The sequence below is a fragment of the Gracilinanus agilis genome, chromosome 4 (assembly GCF_016433145.1).
Source record: "Gracilinanus agilis isolate LMUSP501 chromosome 4, AgileGrace, whole genome shotgun sequence".
Classification (NCBI taxonomy): domain Eukaryota; kingdom Metazoa; phylum Chordata; class Mammalia; order Didelphimorphia; family Didelphidae; genus Gracilinanus; species Gracilinanus agilis.
This window is the reverse complement of record NC_058133.1, coordinates 402,631,664-402,645,398: the sequence shown is the minus strand read 5'-3', so window position 1 is coordinate 402,645,398 and position 13,735 is coordinate 402,631,664.

Sequence of the window (13,735 nt, the reverse complement as noted above, 5' to 3'; positions counted from 1 at the left end):
TATATATATATATATATATATATATATATATATATATATATATATAACACTTTACAACTTTAAAGTGCTGTGTAAGTGCTAGTTATTTAAATTTTAGTAAAAATTTAATGAGCTAAATTTAGATTTTTAGGTTTCAAAGCTCTTTCTGTTCTCTCATCTAAACCTCACAAAAATCCTGTGAGGGAGATGCTATCATTATCCCCATTTTAGAGATGAGCACATTAAAGCTGACTAAGGTGAAGGGACTTGCCCAGGACTTAGACATCTAGTGAGTATCTATGGTAGAATTTGAACTCAGGTCTTCCTGACTCCAAGACCAGCATTCTGACATCTAGCTGTCTGGAGAAGAAAAAAGCTGGTGATGGGATATGTACAGGCTAGTTATCTTCAAAGTATTTGAAAGGCTGCCATGCTGGGAGGAATTAAACTTGTTCTCTTTGGCCCCAGAGGGCAAGATTAGCAGCAAGGGGTGGGAGTTGTGAAGAGGTAAATTAGGGCTGACTAGGAGGTGGGGGTGGAATGGAGTAGGAAACTTCCAAACAATTAGAATTGTCCAAAAATGGAATGGGATGTCTTGGGAGATAGCCATCTTTAAACAGAGACTGAATGATGGCCTATCAGGGATGTTGCTTGGGAGTTCTTTGAGGGGACTGGACTAAATGGTTACTGCCACTGCTAGGAACTTGACCTCTGCTTACCTTCATTTCATCAACTGTAAATTGAGGATAATAACAGCATTTCCTTTCAAAGAGAGAATCAAATAAAACAAGGTTTGTTACAAGTGCTTAGCACAATATCTGGCTTAATCCCTTCCTCTCTCTCCCTGCTCAGTCTGGAATTCTATGATTTTTATAATTTTGGGTTCTCTCAGAGAAATATCCAGAAACAAAGGTGCTGTAGAGGCTTCTTGCATTTTCTTCAAATGTTTATTACTGGAAAAAAAAAAAAAGCTGATGCCTTAGAATGGTTAGACTACTTTCCCAAGGTAGCTCAGGGAGGCACTCATAATAAAAACAACAACAGACACTTCTCACACTTTAAGGTTTATAAAGCACTTTACATATATTATGAAATTTGAACCCATCAGGAAAAACCAAACCAAACCCCACCGCCTTCTCCTATATGCTTGCTCCTCTCATTTTGTCACAAACCACCATTCTAGTATCTTCCCAGGGCTTTTCCTGGCATACCTACCAGTTTCAAAAGACACATAGGAGAAATACAAAAGAATATTGAATTTGAAAATAGATTGTGAAGAGATCATTTGAATAGTCTTCTTCTCATCATCTCTCTTGTTCCTTCTACTCCTAGCCTTGGTCTTTGGAAACCACTGTCCCTGGACAGCCGTCAATACAATCAATAATTCTGTAGATAAGTTAATGTTAGTTGTTTCTTTGGAGAAAACCATCCTTGCTATGATGGAGAACAATACTCTAATGAGAGGAGTCAGAAGGAGATTTAACCTGCATTTTTGGTAGCATTTCAGGGTCTTTTTTCCACCCCCCTCCGTCCTGTAGGTAACTCCCAGCGAGCAAACTCCCTTCCTTTAATTCAGTTTAATTTAGTTCCTCTGCAACTCAGCCAGCTACCTGGCACCACTGCGGTGTCCTTGGGGTCACCTGGGCGGTGTGTGTCAGAAACAGGATTTAAACCCAAGTCTTCTTGACTCAAGGACAACTCTCAATCCTCAAGGGGCATCACCTCTCCCAGTGATACTATTATTACTAATTCTTTACATAAACTACCCCACCTATCTGCAAAGAGGCTTCAGGCACCAGGGTGTGATTCACAGGGAACTCATACAACTTAGTTACAACACAACAAACAGAAAAATAAAGCTGCTCCCTGAAATCACATAAAGGTCCAAAAGAAGGCGCTGCCAAAGGAGGAGGAAAAATGGGAAGAGGGTTGAGGGTGGGGGGATGAGTAGGCCTGAAGAATTTATGGGCAATGGGTATGGAATGCATATTTCAAAGGAATGTTCTGATGTTGATTAAATTAAAGGAGGACTGGTATGGAAGAGGTAGAGTCCAGGGTTTGATTGACTGCCCCAGTGTCTATGATATCAAATCACCTTCTAGGACTTTGAAAACAAGGTTTTTGGGGGGTTTGTAACAGTATTATTAGATGAACAGGGTGAAAGATTAAAGAGGGAAAGAGGGAGACTGACTCCACAACCGTTGCCTCTGAGTTTATTTGAGTCAAATTTAATTTAGTTGTGACTGACTTTTTGTGACCCGATGGACAAGAATATGCCGTGTTCTTCTCTCCTCCACCCACTCCCAAAGTCTGTGCTAGATCATATTCATTGGTTCCATGGCACTATATATCCATCTCACCTTCTGCTATCCCTTTCTCCTTTTGCTTATAATCTTTCACAATATTAGGCTCTTCAATGAGGCTGTCTTCTAATTATATGGCCAAACAATTTAAGCTTTTTAACTTTGGTATTTATCCTCCTGATGAATAGTCTGAATTATTTTTTAAAAAGGTCAAATGACCCTAGGGACACTCAAATAAACACCCACACATCTTTTGGGGGAACCCTATTAGGTCAGAACTTCTGAGGCTATCGTCAAAAAAGAGATATTCAATTTTGATTATAGGTTTCAAGCTCTCAATGTTCTCATTTCCAAAGATAATGAACTTCAGGGGGGCAGCTGGGTAGCTCAGTGGATTGAGAGTCAGGCCTAGAGATGGGAGGTCCTAGGTTCAAATCTGGCCTCAGACACTTCCCAGCTGTGTTACCCTGGGCAAGTCACTTGACCCCCATCACCCACCCTTATCACTCTTCTGCCTTGGAGCCAATACACAATATTGACTCCAAGACGGAAGGTAAGGGTTAAAAAAAAATAAAAGATAATGAACTTCATCTTGGTAAAGTAGACACAGTTGTTTATAACAGGGAGAAACCAGGATGCAACTTTCTATATGTATTACAAGGGTTAGAGATTTCCAGACAGTCAAAGATTTCTACTCATGGTTCATGACAAGACTCAGTGTACATTTGTCTGTAGTTTCATTTTTTTTTTCTTGGAAAGAAACCTTTCAAGATGATCTCAGGCTGAAATTTGTTTCTAGTTCACTGGAAGTGCTTATGAGATGGGAACTAGATTGCATTTCCTCAAATCACTAAAGTGTATTTTCTTTTTACCTTCTAGAACTGAATGTATAAAATAAGGAAAATAATAACGATGATGATGATGATAACTTAACATTAATTATAATGATTAAAATTTGTATATATTATCCCATTTGATTTTCACAACAATCCAGTAAGGTAAGTTACCATTATTATTCCCATTTTACAGATGAGGAAATATAAACTCAGAGAAGTTAAGAGATTTACCTGTGATCAGATAACTAGTAAGTATAAGGAACAGGAATCAAACCCATGTCCATGTGATTTTCTAAGTCCAAGAAACCAGGAGTACCTACATTTATTTTGGCAATATCTTTTCCAAAACATAAAATTTTCAAAAGTTTTGGAAAATGATGAAATAAAAAAGGATGTGAGCACTTTTTTCTCAACCTGCATGCCAAAAAAATTATATATATGTATGTAAATATATATATGGAAATTCACTCTGAAGGAAACATGAAATGAAATTCTAATTAGAGAAGGAAATATTAAATACCAATGAATTTACTTTAACAGCCTCTGACTTAGTATGACAAATAAAAGCCTCCTGAAATAACATGAAGACTGATTTCAATGTAAATGGACTTAACTGGAGGTTTTCAGTTCTGTGTCTGCCCTTATAACTGGGAAATTAGGCAACTCCAGACTGCCACAGTGTGGCTATTTTAGGTGTTTGCAGGCAGGTTTTCCAGGAGTTTATAAAGAATTATGGGTTGGCAGAGCTTTACATTTTCTTTCATTCTTTCTTTCTTTCTTTCTTCCTTCCTTTCTTTTTTTTTTTTTTTTACCTAAAATCCCAAATTCATTTGTAAACCAACAAACTTATTTTAAAGAACTTGAGAAAGAAAGATCAAGTTAAAGGTTAACAGCTGACATTATAAACAAGGTCCAATTTGTGTCCTATCTTGGTTTCCCCTGGGCAGAGTAACAATGTAAAAGCAGACAATCCCATTTTCAAGACCTCTTTATTTAATTTGAAATAAATCTCATTTATTTTTTTAAATCTTTTTTTTTAAACCCTAACATTCTCTCTTACAATCAATATTGTGTATTGGTTCTAAGGTAGAAGAGCGGTTAAGGGCCAGGCAATGGGGGTCAAGTAACTTGCCCAGGGTCACACAGCTAGGAAGTATCTGAGGCCATATTTGAACCCAGGACCTCTCATCTCTGGGCCACCCAGCTGCCCCTTAAATCTCATTTATTTCAACAGCATTAAGTTTGAATATGGTACCAAAGTGAGCATCATAGTTTCCCATTATTTTCCTGGGAGCTGCTCTTATTAGGAAGAAAGTCATTTTCTACATCTCAAGTTTAATTGGGTTCCACTAAGCTCAAGTCCCCCTACTTGAGAGAGCAGGCTTATTTTTCTCCTTTAAGGCAAATTGCTTTGGAAAGAAGAACAAGGTTTGTGTGGTGGTGGTAGATGTGGTGGTGGTGATGGGTAGATTAGATTGTCACCTTCAGCCACTAAATGTTCCATACATTTGCCTCTTGGTAGATAGTTTCTACTTGGAGGAATTGAAAGTTTGGCCATGTCTTGAAGAGCCCAGCGACAGTGGGTCCTTGATTTAATTCTGTAGACAGAGAGTCCGGGCTTTGTGTAGAATGCCCTTCCCTTCCCTTTCTGTAAAGGGACCTCTCGAGCCATTATGGAGCTCCTGAAGCATCTTGCTCTAGTCTAGCCCATGAGTGAATGGGGGATGAGGGACTTCCCCGACGCAGACCCCAGGCAATCCTGTTAGAGGTGGGGAAGGACAGACTGGACTGCAGCCAGAAAGGCAGACACAAGCTGAGTTCCTAGCATCTGACTCTCCTGAAAGAGATGACTTAGACAAGATTGATAAATATCTTGTTAAAAAAGGATCATATGTCTGGCAATCTGAGCACAATGACAACAGAGACAGGACAATGTTGCTCTGATTGGATTAAAGAACTCGGAGGCAGCTGCAGCAGCATCAGAGACTTTTAGAGAGAGAGAGAGAAAAAAAACACACCCACTGACAGACAGTGTGATTGTATGTGGTGGTGCCAGTGTCTAAGTATATTTCATAGGGGCTGATGTAATGGCTCCTTTGCATCCGAGCCGAAAAGGCTGACATCAAACTGGAAGGCCAAAAGGTGAATATTAACCTTAAGGAAAGGGATTTTTTTCATCTACTTCCAAGATTCATTTTTTATCCTCATTTCTTCCCTAGTGCATAATTTTTAAGGGACAAATGATTGCCTCTCAATCTAGGAGGTTAAAACATTGAGGCGATGGCTATAAAGGCAAGCTAGATCTGGGTAGGGGGGTGGGAAGGGAATGGGGAAAATGTTAGGATTTGCTAACAGATTTGAGAATGTTTCCTTCTAACCATTTCCTCCTTCGGAGTACATTCCCAAGAAAGAGAGCTTTGAATGGGTAGACTCGGACACTCACGAATAGATCCAATGAAAGGTCAATCGGTCAACTGTATTTATTAAATGCTTACTATGTGTGAGGCACTGTGCTGGGAATTCAAAGAAAGGCAAAGAGGCCATCTCTGCCTTTGATAGAATAGAATAGAATATTAGAGAGGCTGTCCAGCTCCTCTGTTGCCAAAGAAAAACTCTTTGTTTTTGTGGGTGGCTGTTGGAGTGTATTCACCATCAGGCCCAACTTTACCAGTTGGCAGAATAGGGTGATTTGCCAACATGGCGCGATTGGAGGGACACTGAAAAGTCCAGTTGTCTAAATATAATTCTCTCACCTATTGTTTGATTGCCATGATTCCCCTCTGGTGGGTTGATAAATTAAATAGTGCCTTAAAATACAAATGTTATCTCTTGGGTGAATCTATTAAGCCTTGATCTGTCCTAAGCACATAACTTAGAAATAAAATCTAGGCTAGATCACATTGCGGGGTTCTAAGGGAATAGGGTAGTGGTTCTCAAACTTTTTTGGCCCACCGCCCCCTTTCCAGAAAAAAAAAACACATTACTTAGCCCCCTGGAAATTAATTTTTTAAAAAAATTTTAATAGCAATTAATAGGAAATATAAATGCACCTGTGGCCATCACCACTTCCCTGGATCGCTGCAGCACCCACCAGGGGGCGGTGGCGCCCACTTTGGGAATCACTGGAATAGGGTATGAGGAATATGTGGGAGTTTGATGGAGGAGTTGAAGAGAATGGCTTTAAAATGCGAAGGGGATGGGGGAGAAAAGGAGTTAGCCAGGAGGATCATGGAACACTGGCTACCAAAGAACCACTTTGCTGGCTCTGAGATATAGTAACCATGCAGGAGAGATGGCTGATTTGAACTCAATCTCTCTTCCTATTATTAAGGATAGTAAATATTGCTGTTTGCCACTTCAGAACTTTTGCTTCTGAAATAAGACAGAAGAATTTCCTGTTTGGGAGGGACAGCAGAGCTCACAGAGACCTTTGGGCTATACTTTGCTTGATGCAACCCTCTCTGCCTGGGGAAACAAGCAGGCTGTGTGCCAGAAGCCTTTTATGTTGTCCAAGGGTGAGGTCAAACAAGAGGGATTCCTCCTTCAGTCTTAATTCTTCACTTGAAAAATCTCTGATGCTTCTCATTTGTCTGAGTCCCTAGAAATGACCAGAAGAGTCCTGCATCTGATTGGGGTGTGGAGAACTAAGACGCATTTCAGATGCATTCCTAAATCATGAACTTTCCTCATTGACGTACATGCCATCGCAGACGGTGCAGCTGTACACCATAGATCTTTAGCACTTGATTAAAAACAACTTTAGAAGGACTTCTCTGGGAAGCATGTAATGAAGCTGTGTATGTGGCAGAGTTGGACATTGTCTTCAGTGGGACAGAAGTTAATGATATTTAAAGAAAAAGCCCTGGGCTTGGCTATAGCACTGAAAAGGATCATCGATAAACTCAATTTATGGCTTCACCAATTGTCTTTGCTGGCTGCTAGGAACATTTCTGCTGCTCCGTTTCAGAAAGTGCCCTGATCTCAGCACTCAAGCTATGGTCCTCCCATACTTTCCTCTTACCTATAATTATTGTTAAAACTTGTCTATTGGTGTCTCCATATTAACTTCCTTCCTTCTTGGCTTTTAGATTTTCAATGATCTCTATTTTTTGTTTTTAACATTGGAATCCTGGGCAATAAGATCCTTTCTTAGGGGTTCCACTATTGTTAACACACTGGAATTTTCCTTCCCCCTTCTGAAGCTTTGGAAGCCTCTCCAGAACTCTAAAACTCCTCTTAAGCCCAATGCCCTATTTTTGTCTATGATGACAAGTTTCAAGAGGTACAAAGATGATAGAACTGCTCTTGTCCTTTTACGTGCTCAGCTTTTCAATCACCCTGAACAATGCTACCACTGCTCTTAACTCTTAAGCAAGAAATCACAGAGAAACCTTTGACTTATGATCCTTCATTCTGTGCATCAGATCCAACAGTTTTTCCCTTCACAGTACTTCCTGAATGTTCCTCAGTTCATTTGGGGCTATATTTTTGATGATGGAAAACAACTGTGTTTTTAGAAAATCTCTGACATCCATTTAGCCTTTTCTCGAAGAGGGAATATAGTTTACAAGAACAATTTACTGGGACCAAAATGATTCAATTGTAGTTAGTTCTTGATTGCAAAGACATTTTTGGAGATGCTCATTTATTTCTCCTTTGCCTGATGGGCTGTCCTTTGCTATCAAATGAGATAATTTGTTTAAACTGCTTTTCAAAGTTAAAAGTACTTTATAAATACCAATTGCTATCATTTTTGTTATCTTTATAATTTGCTTTGAAACCCAAGATGTTGCTTCCGACCCAAAGGGTGGGACAGATACAGGAACCATGATGGACTATTGATGTGACTTAATAAATGGAATATAGGAAATAAAATAATAAGACTTGGGTGTGAATCTTGCTCCAGACATTCTCTAAGACATATGGGAGTGGGTGAGTCACTTAACCTATCTCATCTTTATTTTTCTTCTCTGTAAATTGGGACTAACAACAACTAGCATTTATCTCACTTGGTATTTATGAGCAATAAACAAGAGAATACAGTTGCCCCTTGCTATGTTGCCATTCACTTATCCAGGTTTCACTGCATTGAGGATTTAAAAAATATATATATCTATTTCTGTATCATGGAATTACACTTAACCAGCATACTATTGGTTGATGGAATGAAAGCGACCAATCACAACACTGTGTTCTGTATCCTGGATGCTGATTGGCTTAGTAATTTTTAAATAATTTTAATTTAATTTAATTTAATAAGAGTGACAAAAAGGTTTATAGGAGAGTGGGAAGGGTTTATAAAGTCTTAAAATATATATAAATAATAAATAATAATATTATTTATGTTTATTTATATTTATACATTTACATTATTTATTATATTATATTATATATATAAATAATAAAATAATAACATAAATATAACCCCACTACTTCATGTATTTTCACCTATCACAGGGGTCTTTGGAACACAACTCCCCTAATAGGTGAGGGATCACTGTATATGTAAAATGCTTTACAAATGTGAATATGCCATGAAAATATTAGTTATTATTATTATAGTAATAATCCTAATCATAAAATCTTATTTGTCATCCCTTGATAAAGATTTTATAAATATATATGCATATATATATATATATATATATATATATGGAGAGAGAGAGAGAGAGAGAGAGAGAGAGAGAGAGAGAGAAAGAAAGAGAGAGAGAGAGAGATGGCTCTTTGGGGACAAAGTAATGGAATAAATGATAGTGAAATAAAAGGTATCTTTGAATGAAGCTAATTAACCTGTATGAAGACTGAGAGTATTAGGTTGGCATTATTAGTTTCTGCTCTAAGCAATGAAACTAACTCATCAATACCAACTTTAGCTATTAAAACAACTTCTATCATCTATTAATAGTTTCACTGTTAAATAAGGTAAAATTACATTAAGCATTTTGGAAAACCCTCTTTTCCTTGCAGCTGGTAATGCAGTGGATAGAGCATGGGCCTGAAGTCAGAAAGCCTCATCTTCTTAAGTTCAAATCTTAGCTGTGTGATCCTGGACTGTGTGATTGACACGGTTTGTCTCAGTTACCTCATCTGTAAAGTGAGCTAGAGAAGGAACTGGCAAACCACTCTATTATCTTTGCCATGAAAGTTCCAAATGCAGTCATGAAAAGCTGGACACGACTGAAACAACTGAATAACAACAAATATATCTTACAGTACCTGGAAGATAGAGCAAAATCTCATATCTCTGGGCTAGAAAAGGGCCTATCTTCAGAATTTTTCTTGAATATCAAGTAGTATTGGTCTTAGGCACATTTTATTTTAGAGGCAGGCTTACTGGATTATACTTGTATTGAACCTATGCTCTTAAATTGGTTGAAATTGAGAGTAGGTGCCTCCCTTTGCCTCTCTCCTCAAACAACCCAAAGGCTCAAAATAATGTATTATGGTGATGTTCAGCACAAAACTTGAAATGAGTTTGTTTGGAGTATGCTACAGCCACCAAAGCATGCATGTAGGCTCCAAAAATGTGTGATAAATAACAATAAATTTTTATATTCATTTGGCATTCTATACTCTTTTGATACAATTCCACTGGAGACATATTAGTATTAGTAGAAGTTATCATCTATATAGCACCTAACATGTTCCAGGAGTTGTGCTAAGCACTTTATACATATCTCATTTGATCCTCTCAGCAACTGTGGTAGACAGAGTTTGAGTGATTTTCCCAGGTTCACACAGCCAGAGCTGAGATTTGCTTTCAAGTTTCCTGATTTCAAGTCTAGTACTTTTTCAATTGCATCATTTGGTGGTAGATTCAGGATTAGGACCCAGTTCTTATGAAGGGAACAGCTAGTTTGAACAGGGGATAGAGCACCAGACCTGGAGTAAAGAGGCCTGGAGTTAAAATCCTGCCTCAGACATTTAGTATCTGTGTGACCCTGGGAAAATCACTTAATCCTCTTTGTCTCAGTTTCTTCATCTGCAAAATAAGCTGGAGAAAGAAAAGGCAAACTACTGCAATATTCTTGCCAAGAAAACCCCGAAAGGAGTCATGAAAAGTTAGACATTACTGAAAATGACTAAATAACAACTTTTGAGAGGAATAGAGGGAATGAAGACTTGGGTTCTCTGGTCTTAGTCAGCTGTGCTACTAGTTAGTTGTACAACCCTGGACAAATTATTTACTTCATTTGGCTTATAAATAAGGAGATTAGACTAGATGAACTCTTAAACTTCTTCCAACTCAAACATTCGGAGAATCTCAGAATCCTAGAGTGTTATTGCTCTAATCTGTCCCCTCTGGATCAGACTAATGTGGTCTAGAATTACTAAAGTAAAAAGCAGTGACATTTGTCACAAGGTAGGCTCTTTCTTGTTTTCTTATCTGAGATTCTGATTTAGAAACTGTCACATAGCTCACCTTTATGCTAGTTAGCATGGCATAATTTTTTTTCATTTCAGAAGTAAGCTTTTTGGAAACCTATCTGTGTAATGCCATTTGCGGATTTGGGCAAAAACAGAACTACAAAGTTCAGACTCAAACTCCTTTTTTATTTTCCCTTTTCTTCCACACATAGCTTCCTGTTTCTATGGCAATGAATGGGATGTTTTGCACTAAGAAATACTTTAAATGCCACTGGGGGAAGGTAAGATCCACACAAGATTCTTTATAAAGCAGGAGGGAAAGTGAGGTGAGAAGACAGAGAGGAAAAGATGCTAAGGAGCAAATGGAGGGGAAGAGAAAAAGGAAAGCCTGGAATGGGGATGGGGAGAGTGGAGCAAAGGATGAACCCTACTAAGAAAAAATGTGACTTAGAGAATAATGTGGAAGTCAAGTGGTATAGCCATAAGTATAAACAATCATGCTTACATATATTCTATAGGTGTAGACACAGATAAACATTCTGGAGTCATGAGGATATAACTTAGGTGAAGACAGGAACATTCTGGAAATGGGAGGGTATAACCTTAGCTTTGTATCTTACCCTCTGAAATGATGAATGCCAGGTAGACTTCATTTGCTTTTTTCTACTCTAAGTGTTCACAGGAACTATGATAGAATCCTTGGTCCCCTGTTGCTAGTGGTGGGGGAAGGGTTCTTGGGGAAACAATGTTGTAGGAACTTTGAGTCTCTCCCAAATAACACTCACTACTCTAGGAATTCCTTTAGAGGACACTCCTGAAGCTAAACTCTGAGTTAATGAAGCTCTTAGGGAGTCACACTCTATTGNATATATATATATGGAGAGATGGAGAGAGAGAGAGAGAGAGAGAGAGAGAGAGAGAGAGAGAGAGAGAAAGAAAGAGAGAGAGAGAGAGATGGCTCTTTGGGGACAAAGTAATGGAATAAATGATAGTGAAATAAAAGGTATCTTTGAATGAAGCTAATTAACCTGTATGAAGACTGAGAGTATTAGGTTGGCATTATTAGTTTCTGCTCTAAGCAATGAAACTAACTCATCAATACCAACTTTAGCTATTAAAACAACTTCTATCATCTATTAATAGTTTCACTGTTAAATAAGGTAAAATTACATTAAGCATTTTGGAAAACCCTCTTTTCCTTGCAGCTGGTAATGCAGTGGATAGAGCATGGGCCTGAAGTCAGAAAGCCTCATCTTCTTAAGTTCAAATCTTAGCTGTGTGATCCTGGACTGTGTGATTGACACGGTTTGTCTCAGTTACCTCATCTGTAAAGTGAGCTAGAGAAGGAACTGGCAAACCACTCTATTATCTTTGCCATGAAAGTTCCAAATGCAGTCATGAAAAGCTGGACACGACTGAAACAACTGAATAACAACAAATATATCTTACAGTACCTGGAAGATAGAGCAAAATCTCATATCTCTGGGCTAGAAAAGGGCCTATCTTCAGAATTTTTCTTGAATATCAAGTAGTATTGGTCTTAGGCACATTTTATTTTAGAGGCAGGCTTACTGGATTATACTTGTATTGAACCTATGCTCTTAAATTGGTTGAAATTGAGAGTAGGTGCCTCCCTTTGCCTCTCTCCTCAAACAACCCAAAGGCTCAAAATAATGTATTATGGTGATGTTCAGCACAAAACTTGAAATGAGTTTGTTTGGAGTATGCTACAGCCACCAAAGCATGCATGTAGGCTCCAAAAATGTGTGATAAATAACAATAAATTTTTATATTCATTTGGCATTCTATACTCTTTTGATACAATTCCACTGGAGACATATTAGTATTAGTAGAAGTTATCATCTATATAGCACCTAACATGTTCCAGGAGTTGTGCTAAGCACTTTATACATATCTCATTTGATCCTCTCAGCAACTGTGGTAGACAGAGTTTGAGTGATTTTCCCAGGTTCACACAGCCAGAGCTGAGATTTGCTTTCAAGTTTCCTGATTTCAAGTCTAGTACTTTTTCAATTGCATCATTTGGTGGTAGATTCAGGATTAGGACCCAGTTCTTATGAAGGGAACAGCTAGTTTGAACAGGGGATAGAGCACCAGACCTGGAGTAAAGAGGCCTGGAGTTAAAATCCTGCCTCAGACATTTAGTATCTGTGTGACCCTGGGAAAATCACTTAATCCTCTTTGTCTCAGTTTCTTCATCTGCAAAATAAGCTGGAGAAAGAAAAGGCAAACTACTGCAATATTCTTGCCAAGAAAACCCCGAAAGGAGTCATGAAAAGTTAGACATTACTGAAAATGACTAAATAACAACTTTTGAGAGGAATAGAGGGAATGAAGACTTGGGTTCTCTGGTCTTAGTCAGCTGTGCTACTAGTTAGTTGTACAACCCTGGACAAATTATTTACTTCATTTGGCTTATAAATAAGGAGATTAGACTAGATGAACTCTTAAACTTCTTCCAACTCAAACATTCGGAGAATCTCAGAATCCTAGAGTGTTATTGCTCTAATCTGTCCCCTCTGGATCAGACTAATGTGGTCTAGAATTACTAAAGTAAAAAGCAGTGACATTTGTCACAAGGTAGGCTCTTTCTTGTTTTCTTATCTGAGATTCTGATTTAGAAACTGTCACATAGCTCACCTTTATGCTAGTTAGCATGGCATAATTTTTTTTCATTTCAGAAGTAAGCTTTTTGGAAACCTATCTGTGTAATGCCATTTGCGGATTTGGGCAAAAACAGAACTACAAAGTTCAGACTCAAACTCCTTTTTTATTTTCCCTTTTCTTCCACACATAGCTTCCTGTTTCTATGGCAATGAATGGGATGTTTTGCACTAAGAAATACTTTAAATGCCACTGGGGGAAGGTAAGATCCACACAAGATTCTTTATAAAGCAGGAGGGAAAGTGAGGTGAGAAGACAGAGAGGAAAAGATGCTAAGGAGCAAATGGAGGGGAAGAGAAAAAGGAAAGCCTGGAATGGGGATGGGGAGAGTGGAGCAAAGGATGAACCCTACTAAGAAAAAATGTGACTTAGAGAATAATGTGGAAGTCAAGTGGTATAGCCATAAGTATAAACAATCATGCTTACATATATTCTATAGGTGTAGACACAGATAAACATTCTGGAGTCATGAGGATATAACTTAGGTGAAGACAGGAACATTCTGGAAATGGGAGGGTATAACCTTAGCTTTGTATCTTACCCTCTGAAATGATGAATGCCAGG